Source organism: Manis javanica, chromosome 11 (genome assembly GCF_040802235.1).
Source record: "Manis javanica isolate MJ-LG chromosome 11, MJ_LKY, whole genome shotgun sequence".
Classification (NCBI taxonomy): domain Eukaryota; kingdom Metazoa; phylum Chordata; class Mammalia; order Pholidota; family Manidae; genus Manis; species Manis javanica.
Window position 1 is genome coordinate 79,868,178 of NC_133166.1, and position 16,501 is coordinate 79,884,678.

The following is a 16,501-nucleotide window of genomic DNA, read 5'->3' on the forward strand; positions in this document are numbered from 1 at the left end:
CATGGCTCCTTTATCAAATATTAATTGACCATATATGTTTGGGTTAATTTCTGGAGTCTCTAATCTGTTCCACTGGTCTGTGGCTCTGTTCTTGTGCCAGTACCAAATTGTCTTGATTACTATGGCTTTGTAGTAGAGCTTGAAGTTGGGGAGTGAGATCCCCCCTACTTTATTCTTCTTTTTCAGGATTGCTTTGGCTATTCGGGGTCTTTGGTGTTTCCATATGAATTTTTGAATTATTTGTTCCAATTCATTGAAGAATGTTGCTGGTAATTTGAGAGGGATTGCATCAAATCTGTATATTGCTTTGAGCAGGATGGCCATTTTGACGATATTAATTCTTCCTAGCCATGAGCATGGGATGAGTTTCCATTTATTAGTGTCCCCTTTAATTTCTCTTAAGAGTGACTTGTAGTTTTCAGAGTATAAGTCTTTCACTTCTTTGGTTAGGTTTATTCCTAGGTATTTTATTCTTTTTGATGCAATGGTGAATGGAATTGTTTTCCTGATTTCTCTTTCTATTGGTTCATTATTAGTGTATAGGAAAGCTACAGATTTCTGTGTGTTAATTTTGTATCCTGCAATTTTGCTGTATTCTGATATCAGTTCTAGTAGTTTTGGAGTGGAGTCTTTAGGGTTTTTTATGTACAGTATCATATCATCTGCAAATAGTGACAGTTTAACTTCTTCTTTACCAATCTGGATTCCTTGTATTTCTTTGTTTTGTCTGATTGCCGTGACTAGGACCTCCAGTACTATGTTAAATAACAGTGGGGAGAGTGGGCATCCCTGACTGGTTCCCGATCTCAGAGGAAATGCTTTCAGCTTCTTGCTGTTCAGTATAATGCTGGCTGTGGGTTTATCATATATGGCCTTTATTATGTTGAGGTACTTGCCCTCTATTCCCATTTTGCTGAGAGTTTTTATCATGAATGGATGTTGAATTTTGTCTAATGCTTTTTCAGCATCTATGGAGATGATCATGTGGTTTTTGTCTTTCTTTTTGTTGATGTGGTGGATGATGTTGATGGATTTTCGAATGTTGTACCATCCTTGCATCCCTGGGATGAATCCCACTTGGTCATGGTGTATGATCCTTTTGATATACTGTTGAATTCTGTTTGCTAATATTTTATTGAGTATTTTTGCATCTACATTCATCAGGGATATTGGTCTGTAATTTTCTTTTTTGGTGGGGTCTTTCCCTGGTTTTGGTATTAGGGTGATGTTGGCTTCATAGAATGAGTTTGGGTGTATTCCCTCTTCTTCTATTTTTTGGAACACTTTAAGGAGAATGGGTATTATGTCTTCTCTCTGTGTCTGATAAAATTCCGAGGTAAATCCGTCCAGCCCCGGGATTTTGTTCTTGGGTAGTTTTTTGATTACCGTTTCAATTTCTTTGCTCGTAATTGGTTTGTTTAACTTTTGTGTTTCTTCCTTGGTCAGTCTTGGGAGGTTGTATTTTTCTAGGAAGTTGTCCATTTCTTCTAGGTTTTCCAGCTTGTTGGCATATAGGTTTTCATAGTAGTCTTTACTAATTCTTTGTATTTCTATGGAGTCTGTCGTGATTTTTTCATTCTCATTTCTGATTCTGTTGATTTGTGTTGATTCTCTTTTTCTCTTAATAAGTTTGGCTAGAGGCTTATCTATTTTATTTTCTCAAAGAACCAGCTCTTGGTTTCGTTGATTTTTGCTATTGTTTTATTCTTCTCTATTTTATTTATTTCTTCTCTGATATTTACTATGTCCCTCCTTCTGCTGACTTTAGGCCTCATTTGTTCTTCTTTTTCCAGTTTCGATAATTGTGATGTTAGACTATTCATTTGGGATTGTTCTTCCTTCTTCAAGTGTGCCTGGATTGCTATATACTTTCCTCTTAAGACTGCTTTCGCTGCGTCCCACAGAAGTTGGGGCTTTGTGTTGTTGTTGTCATTTGTTTCTATATATTCCTTGATCTCTATTTTGATTTGTTCATTGATCCATTGATTATTTAGTAGCATGTTGTTAAGCCTCCATGTGTTTGTGAGCCTTTTTGTTTTCTTTGTAGAATTTATTTCTACTTTTATACCTTTGTGGTCTGAAAAATTGGTTGGCAGAATTTCAATATTTTGGAATTTACTGAGGCTCTTTTTGTGAGCTAGTATGTGGTCTATTCTGGAGAATGTTCCATGTGCACTTGAGAAAAATGTATATCCTGTTGCTTTTGGATGTATAGTTCTATAGATGTCTATTAGGTCCATCTGTTCTAGTGTGTTGTTCAGTGCCTGTGTGTCCTTACTTATTTTCTGCCTGGTGGATCTATCCTTTGGGGTGAGTGGTGTGTTGAAGTCTCCTAAGATGAATGCATTGCAGTCTATTTCCCTCTTTAGTTCTGTTAGTATTTGTTTCACATATGCTGGTGCTCCTGTATTGGGTGCATATATATTTAGAATGGTTATATCCTCTTGTTGGACTGAGCCCTTTATCATTATGTAGTGTCCTTCTTTATCTCTTGTTACTTTCTGTGTTTTGAAGTCTATTTTGTCTGATATTAGTACTGCAACCCCTGCTTTCTTCTCACTGTTGTTTGCCTGAAATGTTTTTCCATCCCTTGACTTTTAGTTTGTGCTTGTCTTTGGGTTTAAGGTGAGTTTTTTGTAAGCAGCATATAGATGGGTCTTGCTTTTTTATCCATTCTATTACTCTGTGTCTTTTGATTGGTGCATTAAGTCCATTTACATTTAGGGTGACTATTGAGAGTTATGTACTTATTGCCATTGCAGTGTTTAGATTCGTGGTTACCAAAGGTTCAAGGTTAGCCTCTTTAGTATCTTATTGCCTAACTTAGCTCGCTTATTGAGCTGTTATATACACTGTCTGGAGATTCTTTTCTCCTCTCCCTTCTTATTCCTCCTCCTCCATTCTTCATATGTTGTGTGTTTTGTTCTGTGCTCTTTTTAGGAGTGCTCCCATCTAGAGCAGTCCCTGTAGGATGCCCTGTAGAGGTGGTTTGTGGGAAGTAGATTCCCTCAGCTTGTGCTTGTCTGGGAATTGTTTAATCCCGCCATCATATTTAAATGATAGTCGTGCTGGATACAGTATCCTTGGTTCAAGGCCCTTCTGTTTCATTGCATTAAGTATATCATGCCATTCTCTTCTGGCCTGTAGGGTTTCTGTCGAGAAGTCTGATGTTAGCCTGATGGGTTTTCCTTTATAGGTGACCTGTTTCTCTCTAGCTGCCTTTAAAACTCTTTCCTTGTCCTTGATCCTTGCCATTTTAATTATTATGTGTCTTGGTGTTGTCCTCCTTGGATCCTTTCTGTTGGGGGTTCTGTGTATTTCCGTGGTCTGTTCGATTATTTCCTCCCCCAGTTTGGGGAAGTTTTCAGCAATTATTTCTTCAAAGAGACTTTCTATCCCTTTTCCTCTTTCTTCTTCTTCTGGTACCCCTATAATATGAATATTATTCCTTTTGGATTGGTCACATAGTTCTCTTAGTGTTGTTTCATTCCTGGAGATCCTTTTATCTCTCTCTATGTCAGCTTCTATACGTTCATGTTCTCTGGTTTCTATTCCTTCAATGGCCTCTTGCATCTTATCCATTCTGCTTATAAATCCTTACAGGGATTGTTTCACTTCTGTGATCTACTTCCTGACATCTGTGATCTCCCTCCGGACTTCATCCCATTGCTCTTGCATTTTTCTCTGCATCTCTCTCAGCATGTTCATGATTTTTATTTGGAATTCTTTTTCAGGGGGACTGGTCAGGCCTGTCTCCTTCTCAGGTGTTGTCCCTGTGATCTTTGTCTGCCTGTAGGTTTGCCTTTTCATGGTGATAGAGATAGTTTGCAGAGCTGGTATGAGTGACTGCTGGAAGAGCTTCCCTTCTTGTTGGTTTGTGGCCTTCCTCTCCTGGGAGAATAGTGACCTCTAGTGGCTTATGCTTGTCAGCTGTGCGCAGACAGGGCTTCTGCTACCTGCCCGTTTGCTATGCTGTTTATCTCCGCTGTTGCTCTGGGTGTGGGCTGGCTGGGGCTGCTCCTCCAAAATGGTGGAGCCCTGTTGGAGGGGGAGCAGCCAGGAGGCTATTTATCTCCATAAGGGGCCTCTGTGCTCCCTGTTGCCCAGGGGGTTAGAGTGCCCAGATTCCCTGCCTCTGGTCTAAGTGTCCTGTCCTGCCCCTTTAAGACTTCCAAAAAGCACTCTCCAAACCAAAATAACAACAGCAAGAACGAAAGAGGGAAAAAAAAAAAAAAAGGAAGAAGTATGTGATTTTCTTTGTCCTCAGGCGCCGGTCCCAGGCACCTGCTCACCGGTCCTGATGCCCTGCCTCCCTAGCACCGGGATCCCTGTCTCTTCAAGGCTTCCAAAAAGCATCCGCCAAAAAAAAAAAAAGGGAAAAACGTGCGATATTGTTTGTCCTCAGGCGCTGGTCCCAGGCACCCGCCCACTGGTCCTGCCGCCCTGCCTCCCTAGCACTGGGGTCCCCGTCCCTCCAAGGCCTCCAAAAAAGCACTCACCGAAAAAAAAGGGAAAAACACGCGACCCTCTCCATCCCCAGGCACCGGTCCCAGGCACCCGCTCACCGGCCCTGCCGCCCTGCCTCCCTGGCACTGGGGTCCCTGTCCCCCTAAGGCCTCCAAAAAGCACTCACCAAAAAGAAAAAAAAAGGGAGAAACGCGCGATTTTCTCCGTCCTCAGGCGCCGGTCTCAGGCACCCATCCACTGGTCCCGCCGCCCTGCCTCCCTGGCATCCGGGTCCCCGTCCCTTTAAGTCTTCCAAAAAGCACTCGCCAAAAAGAAAAAAAAGGGAAAAAACGCGTGATTTTCTCCGTCCTCAGGCGCCGGTCTCAGGCACCCATCCACCGGTCCCGCCACCCTGCCTCCCTGGCATCCGGGTCCCCGTCCCTTTAAGGCTTCCAAAAAGCACTCGCCAAAAAAAAAAAAGGGAAAAACGCACGATATTCTTTGTCCTCAGGCGCCGGTCCCAGGCACCCGCTCACCGGTCCTGCTGCCCTGCCTCCCTAGCACCGGGGTCCCTGTCCCTTTAAGGCTTCCAAAAAGCAGTCGCCAAAAAAAAAAAAACGCTCTGGTTTCTTTCCACCCACCGGGTGCCAGGGGGAGGGGCGCTCGGGTCCTGCCAGGCCGGGGCTTGTATCTTACCCTCTTCGCAAGGCGCTGGGTTCTTGCAGGTGTGGATATGTTCTGGATGTTGTCCTGTGTCCTCTGGTCTCTATTTTAGGAAGAGTTTTCTTTGTTATATTTTCATAGATCCATGTGTTTTTGGGAGGAGATTTCCACTGCTCTACTCACGCCACCATCCTGGCTCCACCTCCCCCAAGTTTACTTTTGTGTATGGAGTTAGACAAAAATCCAGATTCATTCTCTTACATGTAGCTGTTCAGTGTTGCCAACACCAGTTGTTAAAGAGGCTGTCATTTCCCCATTGTATGTCCATGGCTCCTTTACTGTATATTAATTGGCCATCTATGTGTGGATTTATATCTGGGCTCTATGTTCTGTTCCATTGATCTATGGGTCTGTTCTTCTGCCAGTATCAAATTGTTTTGGTTACTGTAGAGTTTGAAAATAGGGAGCATAATCCCCCCAGATTTGTTCTTCCTTCTCGGTATTGCTTTGGCTATTTGGGGTCTTTTGTGGTTCCATGTGAAATTTAGAACTATTTGTTCCCATTTGTTGAAGAATGCTGTTGGTATTTAAATAGGGATTGCATTCAATGTGTAGATTGCTTTAGGCAGGGTGGCCATTTTGACAATATTAATTCTTCTATCCATGAGCATGGATGTATTTACATTTTTTAATGGAAATTTATTAATTTTCTCTCCTGAGTATCTTATAGTTTTCAGGGTATAGGTTTTTAACCTCCTTGGTTAGATTTATTGCTAGGTATTTTATTCTTTTTGATGCAATTGTAAATGGAGTTTCTTTCCTGACTGTTCTTTCTGCTGGTTCATCATTAGTATATAGGAATCCAACAGATTTCTGTGTATTAACTTTGTATCCTGCAACTTTGTTGAACTGTTACTAGTTCTAGTAGTTTTTGGATGGATTCCTTAGGGTTTTTCTTTTGTACAATATCATGTCATCTGTAAATAGTGAGAGTTTAGCTTCTTCCTTACCAATCTGGTTGACTTTTATTTCTTTGTGTTGTCTGATTGCCATGGCTAGGACCTCCAGTACTATGTTGAATAAAAATGGGGTGAGTGGGCCTCCTTGTCTTGTTCCTGATCTTAGAGGAAAAGCCTTCAGCTTTTCGCTGTTAAGTATGATGCTTGCTGTGGGTCTGGAAGATATGGCCTTTATTATGTTGAGATACTTGCCCTCTATTCCCATTTTGTTGAGTGTTTTTAACATGAATGGATGTTGAATTTTGTCAAATGCTTTTTCAGCATCTATGGAGATGATCATGTGGTTTTTGTCCTTTTTTATGTTGATGTGGTGGATGATGTTGATGGATTTTCTAATATTGTACCATCCTTGCATCCCTGGAATAAATCAAACTTGATCGTGATGGATCATCTTTTTGATGTATTTTTGAATTTGGTTTGCTAATGTTTTGTTGAGTATTTTTGCATTTATGTTCATCAGGGATATTGGTCTGTAATTTTCTTTCTTTGTGGTGTCTTTGCCTGGTTTTGGTATTAGAGTGATGCTGGCCTCATAGAATGTTTTTCAAAGTATTCCCTCCTCTCCTACTTTTGGAAAACTTTAAGGAGAATGGGTGTTAGGTCTTCACTGAATGTTTGATAAAATTCAGCATTGAAGCCATCTGGTCCAGGATTTGTTCTTAGATAGTTTTCTGATTACCAATTCAATTTCATTGCTGGTAATTGGTTTGTTCAGATTTTCTTTTTCTTTCTGGATCAGCCATGGATGGTTGTATTTTTCTATAAAGTTGTCCATTTCTTCTATGTTATCCAGTTTGTTAGCGTATAATTTTTCATAGTATGCTCTAATAATTCTTTGTATTTCTATAGTGTCTATAGTGATTTTTCCTTTCACATTTCTGATTCCATTTATGTGTGTAGACTCTCATTTTTTCTTGATAAGTCTGGCTAGGGGTTTATTTATTTTGTTAATTTTTTTGATGAATCAGCTCCTGGTTTCATTGATTCTTTCTATTGTTTTATTCTTCTCAATTTTATTTATTTCTGCTCTGATCTTTATTATATCCCTCCTTCTACTAACTTTGGGCCTCATTTTTTCTTCTTTTTCTAGTTTCATTAATTGAGAGTTTATACTGTTCATTTGGAATTTTTCTCCTTTCTTGAGGTAATCCTGTATTTCTATTACCTTCCTCTTAGAACTGCCTTCACAGTATCCCACAGGTTTTGAGCTGTTGAATTGTTGTTTTCATTTGTTTCCATATATTGCTTGATCTCTGATTTAATTTGGTCATTGATCTATTGATTATGTAGGAGCATGTTGTTAAGCCTCCATGTATTTGTGGGCTTTTTTGTTTTCTTTGCATAATTTATTTCTAGTTTCATAACTTTGTGGTCTTAGAAGGTGGCTGGCATATTTCAATGCTTTTGCATTTATGAGGCTCTTTTTTTTAAAAAAAACTTTCAGTAGCATTTTTTTGGTTATCATTAATATACAATTACATGAGCAACATTGTGGTTACTATGTTCCCCCATTTTCAAGTCCCCAACACATACCCCATTGCAGCCACTGTCCATCAGTGTAGTAAGATGCTATAGAGTCACAACTTGTCTTCTCTGGGCTATACTGCCTTCTCTATGCCTCCCCCCCATGTTATGTGTGCTAATTGTAATGCCGCCTATTCCCCTTCTCCCTCCCTTTCCACTGCCCCACCAGTGCCCCCTTTCCCTTTGGCAAATGTTAGTCCATTCTTGGGTTCTGTGAGTCTGCTGCTGTTTTGTTCCTTCAGTTTTTGCTTTGTTCTTATGCTCCACAGATGAGTGAAAACATTTGGTACTTGTCTTTCTCTACCTGGCTTATTTCACTGAGCATAATACCCTCTAGCTCCATCCATGTTGTTGCAAATGGTAGGATTTGTTTCTTCTTACAGCTGAATAATATTCCATTGTGTATATGTACCACATCTTCTTTATCCATTCATCTACTGATGGATACTTAGGTTCTTCCATTTCTTGGCTATTGTAAATAGTGCTGTGATAAACATAGGGTTGCATATGTCTTTTTGAAACTGGGATCCTGCATTCTTAGGGTAAATTCCTAGGAGTGGAATTTATGAGTCAAATGGTATTTCTATTTTTAGTTTTTTGAGGAACCTCTGTACTGCTTTCCACAATGGTTGAACTAGATTACATTCCCGCCAGCAGTGTAAGAGGGTTCCACTTTCTCTGCATCCTCTCCAGCATTTGTTGTTACTATTCTTTTCTACATTGGCCATCCTTACTGGTGTGAGGTGATGTCTCATTGTGGTTTTAATCTGCATTTCCCTGATAATTAGTGATGTGGAGCATCCTTTCATGTGCCTGTTGGCCATCTGAATTTCTTCTTTGGACAAGTGTCTGTTCAGCTCCTCTGGCCATTTTTTAATAGGGTTATTTGCTTTTTGGGTGTTGAGGTGTGTGAGTTCTTTATGTATTTTGTATGTTAACCCCTTGTCAAATATGTCATTTACAAATATATTCTCCCATACTGTAGGATGCCTTTTTGGTCTACTGATGATGTCCTTTGCTGTACAGAAGCTTTTTAGCATAATGTAGTCCCATTTGTTCATTTTTTATTTTGTTTCCCTTGCTGAGGAGATGCGTTCAGGAAAGAGTTACTCATGTTTATATTCAAGAGATTTTTGCCTATGCTTTTTTCTAAGAGTTTTATGGTTTCATTACTTACATTCAGGTCTTTGATCCATTTTGAGTTTACTTTTGTGTCTGGGGTTAGACAATAATCCACATTCATTCTCTTGCATGTAGCTGTACAGTTTTGCCAACACCACCTGTTGAAGAGGCCGGTATTTCCCCATTGTATATCCATGGCTCCTTTATTGTATATTAATTGACCATATATGCTTGGGTTTATATCTGAGCTCTCTAGTCTGTTACATTGGTCGATGCATCTGTTCTGGTGCCAGTACCAAATTGTCTTGATTACTGTGGCTCTGTAGTAGAGCTTGAAGTCAAGGATCGTAATTCCCCCAGATTTATTCTTCTGTCTCAAGATTGCTTTGGCTATTCAGGGTCTTTTGCGGTTCCATATGAATTTTAGAACTATTTTCTCTTGTTCGTTGAAGAATGCTGTTGGTATTTTTTTTTTGGTATCATTAATCTACAATTACATGAGGAACATTATGTTTACTAGGTTCCCCCCTTCACCAAGTTCACCCCACAACCCCCATTACAAGTTACTGTCCATTGGCATAGTAAGATGCTGTAGAATCACTACTTGTCTTTGTGTTGCACAGCCCTCCCCATGCCTCCCCCCACATTATACATGCTAATCATAATGCCCCCTTTCTTTCCTCCCAACTCCCCTTATCCCTCCCTTCCCACCCATCCTTCCCAGTCCCTTTCCCTTTGGTAACTCTTAGTCCATTCTTGGGTTCTGTGATATTGCTGCTATTTTCTTCCTTCAGTTTTTTCTTTGTTCTTATACTCCACATAAGAGTGAAATCATTTGGTACTTGTCTTTCTCCACCTGGCTTATTTCACTGAGCATAATACCCTCTAGTTACATCTATGTTGTTGCATATGGTAGGATTTGTTTTCTTTTTATGGCTAAATAATATTCCATTGTGTATATGTACCACATCTTCTTTATCCATTCATCTACTGATGGACACTTAGGTTGCTTCCATTTCTTGGCTATTGTAAATAGTGCTGTGATAAACAGAGGGGTGCATCTGCCTTTTTCAAATTGGGCTGCTGTATTCTTAGGGTAAATTCCTAGAAGTGGAATTCCTGGGTCAAATGACTTTTTGATTTTGAGCTTTTTGGGGAACCTCCATACTGCTTTCTACAATGGTTGAACTAATTTACATTCCCACCAGCAGTGTAGGAGGGTTCCCCTATCTCCACAACCTCACCAACATTTGTTGTCGCTTGTCTTTTGGAATGTGGTGATCTTTACTGGTGTGAGGTGATATCTCATTGTGGTTTTAATTTGCATTTCTCTGATGATTAGCGATATGGAGCATCTTTTCATGTGTCTGTTGACCATCTGAATTTCTTCTTTGGAGAACTGTCTGTTCAGCTCCTCTGACCATTTTTTAATTGGATTATTTGCTTTTTGTTTGTTGAGGTGCATGAGCTCTTTATATATTTTGGATGTCAACCCTTTATCAGATCTGTCATTTATGAATATATTTTCCCATACTGTTAGGATGCCTTTTTTGTTCTGTTGATGGTGTCCTTTGCTGTACAGAAGCTTTTCAGCTTGATGTAGTTTCACTTGTTCATTTTTGCTTTTGTTTCCCTTGCCCGGGGAGATATGTTCATGAAGAAGTCGCTCATCTTTATGTCCAAGAGATTTTTGCCTACGTTTTTTTCTAAGAGTTTTATGGTTTCATGACTTACATTCAGGTCTTTGATCCATTTCGAATTTACTTTTGTGTATAGGGTTAGACAACGATCCAGTTTCATTCTCTTACATGTAGCTGTCCAGTTTTGCCAACACCGGCTGTTGAAGAGGCTGTCATTTCCTCCATTGTATGTCTATGGCTCCCTTACTGTATATTAATTGACCATGTATGTTTGGGTTAATGTCTGGAGACTCGATTCTGTTCCACTGGTCTGTGGCTCTATTCTTGTGCCAGTACCAAATTGTCCTGGTTACTGTGGCTTTTTAGTAGAGCTTGAATTTGGGGAGCAAGATCCCCCTCCTTTTATTCTTCCTTCTCAGGATTGCTTTGGCTATTCGGGGTCTTTGGTGGTTCCAGCTGTTGGTATTTTGATAGGGACTGCATTGAATCTGTAGATTGCTTTAGGCAGGATGGCCATTTTGACAATATTAATTGTTCCTATTCATGAGCACAGGATGTGTTTTCATTTGTTGGTATGCTCTTTAATTTATCTTGAGTCTCTTTTTGTAGCCTAGTATGTGATCTATTCTGGAAAAAGTTCCATGTACACATTGAGAATAATGTGTATTCTGCTGCTTTTGGGTGGACCATTCTGTAGATGTCTGTTAGGTCTATCTGTTCTAATGCATTGTTCAGTGCCTCTTATTTTCTGTTTGGTTGATCTGTCTTTTGCTGTGAGTGGTGTGTTGAAGTCTCCTAAAATGAGTGCATTGCATTCTACTTCCCCCTTTACTTCTGTTAATATTTGTTTCACATATTCAGGTGCTCCGATATTGGGTGCATATATATTTATAATGGTTACATCATCTTGTTTGACTGAGCCCTTCATCATTATGTAATGTCCTTCTTTGTCTCTTGTGACTTTCTTTGTTTTGAACTCTATTTTGTCTGATACAAGTACCACAACTCCTGCTTTTTTCTCCCTATTATTTACATGAAACATCTTTTTCCATCCCTTCACTTTTAGTCTGTGTATGTCTTCAAGTTTGAAGTGAGTCTCTTGTAGACAGCATATAGATGGTTCTTGTTTTTTTTTTTCCATTCTGTAACTCTATGTCTCTTTATTGGTGCATTCAGTCCATTTACATTTTGGGTGAGTATCAATAGATATGTACTTATTGCCAGTGCAGGTTTTAGATTTGTGGTTACCAAAGGTTTAAGGGGAGCTTTCTTACTCTATAACAACCTGTCTTAACTTGCTTATTATACTATTTCAAATACAATCAAAGTTTCTTCCTCTACCCCATTTCTTCTTCCTCCTCCAGCCTTTATATAGTAGGTGTCATATTCTATACTCTTTGTGTATCCCTTGACTGACTTTGTGGGTAGTTGATTTAATTTTGCATTTGATTAATAATTAATTGGTCTACTTCCTTTACTGTGGTTTTATTTTCTTTGGTGACAGCTATTTGGCCCTAGAAGCACTTCCATCTAGAGCAGTCCTTTTACAATACATTGTAGAGACAGTTTTTGGGTGGTAAATTCCCTCAACTTTTGCTTTACTTGAAATTGTTTAATGTCTGCTTGAAATTTAAATGATAATCTTACTGGGTAGAATAGTTTTTTGTTGGAGGCCCTTCTGTTTCATTGCATTAAGCATATTGTCCCACTTCCTTGTGGCTGTCCCACAAGGTTTCTGCTGGGAAGTCTGCTGATAACCTGATGGGCTTTTCTTTATACATGATCAGTTTTCTCTCTCTGGCTCCTTCTAATAGTCTCTTCTTGTCATTGATCTTTGCCATTTTAATTATTATATATCTTGATGTTGTCTTCCTAAGGTCCCTTGTGTTGGGAGATCTCTGCACTTCCATGACTTGAGAGACTATTTATTTCCCCAGATTGGGGAAGTTTTCAGCAAATACTTCCTCAGAGAGACTTTCTGTCCCTTTTTCTCTCTCTTTTTCTTCTTGTATCCTATAATGCAAATATCATCCCATTTGGATTGGTCACACAGCTGTCTTATTCTTTTATTTCTAGAGATCCTTTTTTCTCTCTGTGCCTTAGCTTGTTTCCTGTTCTCTAATTTCAATTTCATTTTCCATCTCCTCTACCTCATCTCACCTACTTTTAAATCCCTCCATTGTATGTTTCATTTCAGATACGGTATTTTTCAAAGTTTCTCTTTCTTGAAGTCCTCCTGAGATCTTGAATATTTTCCTGTAGCTCTGTGAGCATGCTTGTGATTTTTATTTTGAAATCTTTATTAAAAACATTGGTGATTTCAGTTTCACTAAGCTCTCTTTCTGGTGTCTTACCCTGTAGTTTTGTTTGGACAAATTCTTTTGCATTTCATTTTTTTAATGATTCCTATGGAATAATAACTTTGTGTAGGTGGGTCCCTCTAATGCCTAGAAGCTCTACTCTCTGGAGCTGCCTGACAGGATTGGTGAGGGTTTCAGGTGAGTGGAACCAGTGTCTGCCAGGAGGAAAGAGCTCTTTCTTGCCCTCCCAGCTGTAACACCTGCCTCCACTGTCAGGTGCATTGGGCCAAGGGCACAGGGAAAAGCCTCTGTGCTATGCCCTTGTGCCTGCTGTAAGTGGGGCCACCCTCTGGCTGACCTTGCGTGATGGCAGGGGAGCAGGTGTGCATGACCATTGCCTGCTGGGAGGAAGAAACAGCAGGCTGCGTAGTGGGGGGCCTCAGGACTGCATTGCCAGCCAGGAAGATTGTGTGTCTGAAGCTCCTGAGAGTTCCCAACCTGCTTGGCCAAGTGTGCCAGGATGATTTTGTCCACCTGCCCTTTCTCCTGAGCAGCAAGTTCAGTGTAGTCCTTGTCCCTTTAGCATCCCTCTTGCTGTTGGGAAGTCTTTCACAGTGCTCATATTTATTTCATCCCAGGGCAGCCGGTTGTGTGTACTTGATCTCCACAAGTGGCTGGAATCTCAGTCTCTCCCAGTATTCTGCCCATCCTTGCTTTCAACCCCACTAATCTCCAGAGCACCATGTAATGTGGGTTCATGCTCTCAGAGCAAATCTCCAGGGCTGGGTATTTAGCAGTACTGGATTTCTACTCCCTCCCTGCTCAGTTTCTCTTCCTCCTGCCTGTGGGCTGGGGTCGGGGGAAGGCTTGCATTCTACTGGATTGCCACTTTGCTACTTTATCCTTTTCTGTGAGGTTTTCTCTTTTTCCTAGATGTAGGCAGTCTGTTCTGCAGTCTTCAGGTTGCTCTTTCAAGGATTAGCTGTATTTGTTGTATTTCCATGTTTTATGTGATTTTGGGAGGAACTTTCTGCTTCACTTCTCATACTGCCATATACATTTTTTTGTAAGTATGTTTTTATAAGTTGTCTCTACTCTTAGAGTTTCACTGAGCAACACTGTCCAGTTAGGTGTCAATGACAACTTTTTATATGAATGACAATTCTAAAAAAAGTTATATTACTATGTTATGTTCCATACAAATAAATTTCAAAAATTTTAAAGTAATTTTTTCATAAAGAAAATATTTAAATTAATGTTGTAAATATAAATAATATAACATGTCATTTCAATATTTCATCCATTTCCCTTCACCAGTGATTGGCATGGAAGGGTTGTATGACTCCATTTGGATCAATGAGGCTCGAAGAGAGGTTTGCTAACGCTTCTGGGAAAATTCTTCCTCATTTTGGGGGAGAGATTCAGGAGCACCCTCTGCCTCTTTTTGGAACTCTATTCCACACAGATGCAAGTGTGAAATTGCTGCAGCCACCTTGATGCACCAGAAGATGAACGCTGCACTATGACAAGAGTAGGACCAAGAGAACAGAAAAGCCTAACAATGGGATTGTCTAGTTGCTATCTGTGGATTTCCACTTACGTAAGTTCATCTGGGCCTGAATCCAAGGGGGGGTCACTCACTGGCATGAGATCTGATGCTGGGTATCCTCTGGGAGCACAGGAGGGGCTGACTACAGTGCCTACAGGCAGCCTTTCCATGACTATCTCTGGGTAGCTGAACTTTTCACCTGGTGGCTGGCTTACTGAAGAGTGAGGGTCTTAAGAGAACCCCAGAGAAGCAGTGTGGCCTTTTCTCACCTAGCTTGGGCAGTCACTTTTCAGATTCGATTGGTTATTAGCAAGCCAAAGGGCAGCCCAAATTAAAGGGGCACGGTATTTAGGCTCACCTGTGGCAAAGTCACACTGCACAAGGGCATATAGTGTGGGAAATACTGTTATGACCCTACTTGTAATATAAATTTTGCCACAACCCACTTATTTATTTTTTTAAAATTATTTTTAATCACTCTGTTGTGCCAGGCACCATTTCCTGAGAAATACTGATAATGATGCAGAAAATGAATCCCATAATGTGCCTGCAAAATAGTTAAGATTGTGGCCCAGTTGGCTTCCCTTGGTCATCAGTTTTCTTTTCAATAAATAAGAATAATAACAGAAACTACTTCATAGGGTTGCTTTAAGCATTTAAAGAATTAGCACATGTAAAGTGCTTAGAAAAATTTCTGGATCATAACATGTATCAGTAGGTGATTGTTAAAAGAGATTGATAAAAAGTCTATCAATCTGGATTTTAAAATGTTAAACTGCGTGGTGGAAACAAGAGATAAACTCAAAAAGAAATAACATTATCTAAAATAAAATGAGAAATATACATCAGGTAAACAATAGCCAATATGAAACTGACATAGAAATATCAGTATGTTTAAAAAGTTTAAAATTAAAGGCAACAATGGGAATAGAGTGATGCTACCCAATGAAGAGAAACAATCTATGAAGAAATCATAAATTTACTGTTTATTGGAGCAGTGTATATGATAGCAAAAACTACTCTTAAGAAATTCTATAAACAAAATGTTTTATATTCATCTGATGGAATTCTGTTGAGATTATTAAGAAATGTGATAAAGAAAATGTGGTAAAATAAGATGACAGTATGTTATTAATTTAAAAAGATCATGGCTAGATCACCAAAACCATGTCATTATAGAACAGTACAACCTCAGAGTAAATTTTAAAGACCACTGTTTGCATTCCACTATGTGAAGCAAAAAATACACAGGTGAACTGAAAGGATACATATTCAAATAATGAGTTTCTACAAAGATGGGGAAGAAACAGTCAGTCCATTATTTTGCAAAGTTTATGAAGCAAATACATTAAAATGTCAACATTTTCTAGGAAATGATGGTAATTGTTAGTAACTTTCTGTAGTTTTTGTGAAATTGATGACATTTACAATACTATATAATATTCCCACTAAACTTTGTGCTGTTTGCCTTTAATAATGGAAAACATAAATATATGTGACAGGTTGTTTCTTTCCTAAAACCATTAAATTACCTTTTGATTCTGAACTTCAACTTCTGTATAATTCTTTGTTTCACTTTTCATCAAGTATTTTAGTAATTTCTGTATCACCAGTTCATAGAGGGAGGATATACTGATATAAAAAGAGTTCAGGTAGTTTTTCTGGACTGTTTTGATTGTAGTTCAACTGTTAGGATCACTCGCTTGAATTTTCATATTTTAAATATCTATAAGTCAAATTCATAACCCACAAAATAATATAGGGTGTTACCAAGAGCTCTGATACTTAACTCTTACAAGCATGGCTTTGCAGGTTCTGACTTTGACTCCTGGACATCATCCAGTGGTTCTCTTTCATGATTAACCGTCATCTATTTACATGAAATAAAAGAAGAGAGAGGGAATCTAAGTGTGGTTTAGATGCAATTTTATATCAGCTCCTGCCTCTCTGTCATCACCTGTCATATTAAAACAATGTTTTTAATTTGAAATGTATATATTATCAATGCAAAACACTTGGAAAACCTAAATGCAAATATAGAAAATTCCAAAATCACCTATAACTGTGAACAGCTTCCACACTACATTTAAAAAGAGAGCTCTGAGAGTGTCTGTTTAAGAGAGAAAACACACTGTAAGGGCCTCAAAATGACAAGTTAAAAGAAAGGAGTAATTATCTTGTCTTAAGAGTTGGCAGTAGAGACAATTACTTCATTCTCTATATTTTGCCTCGGCAAAT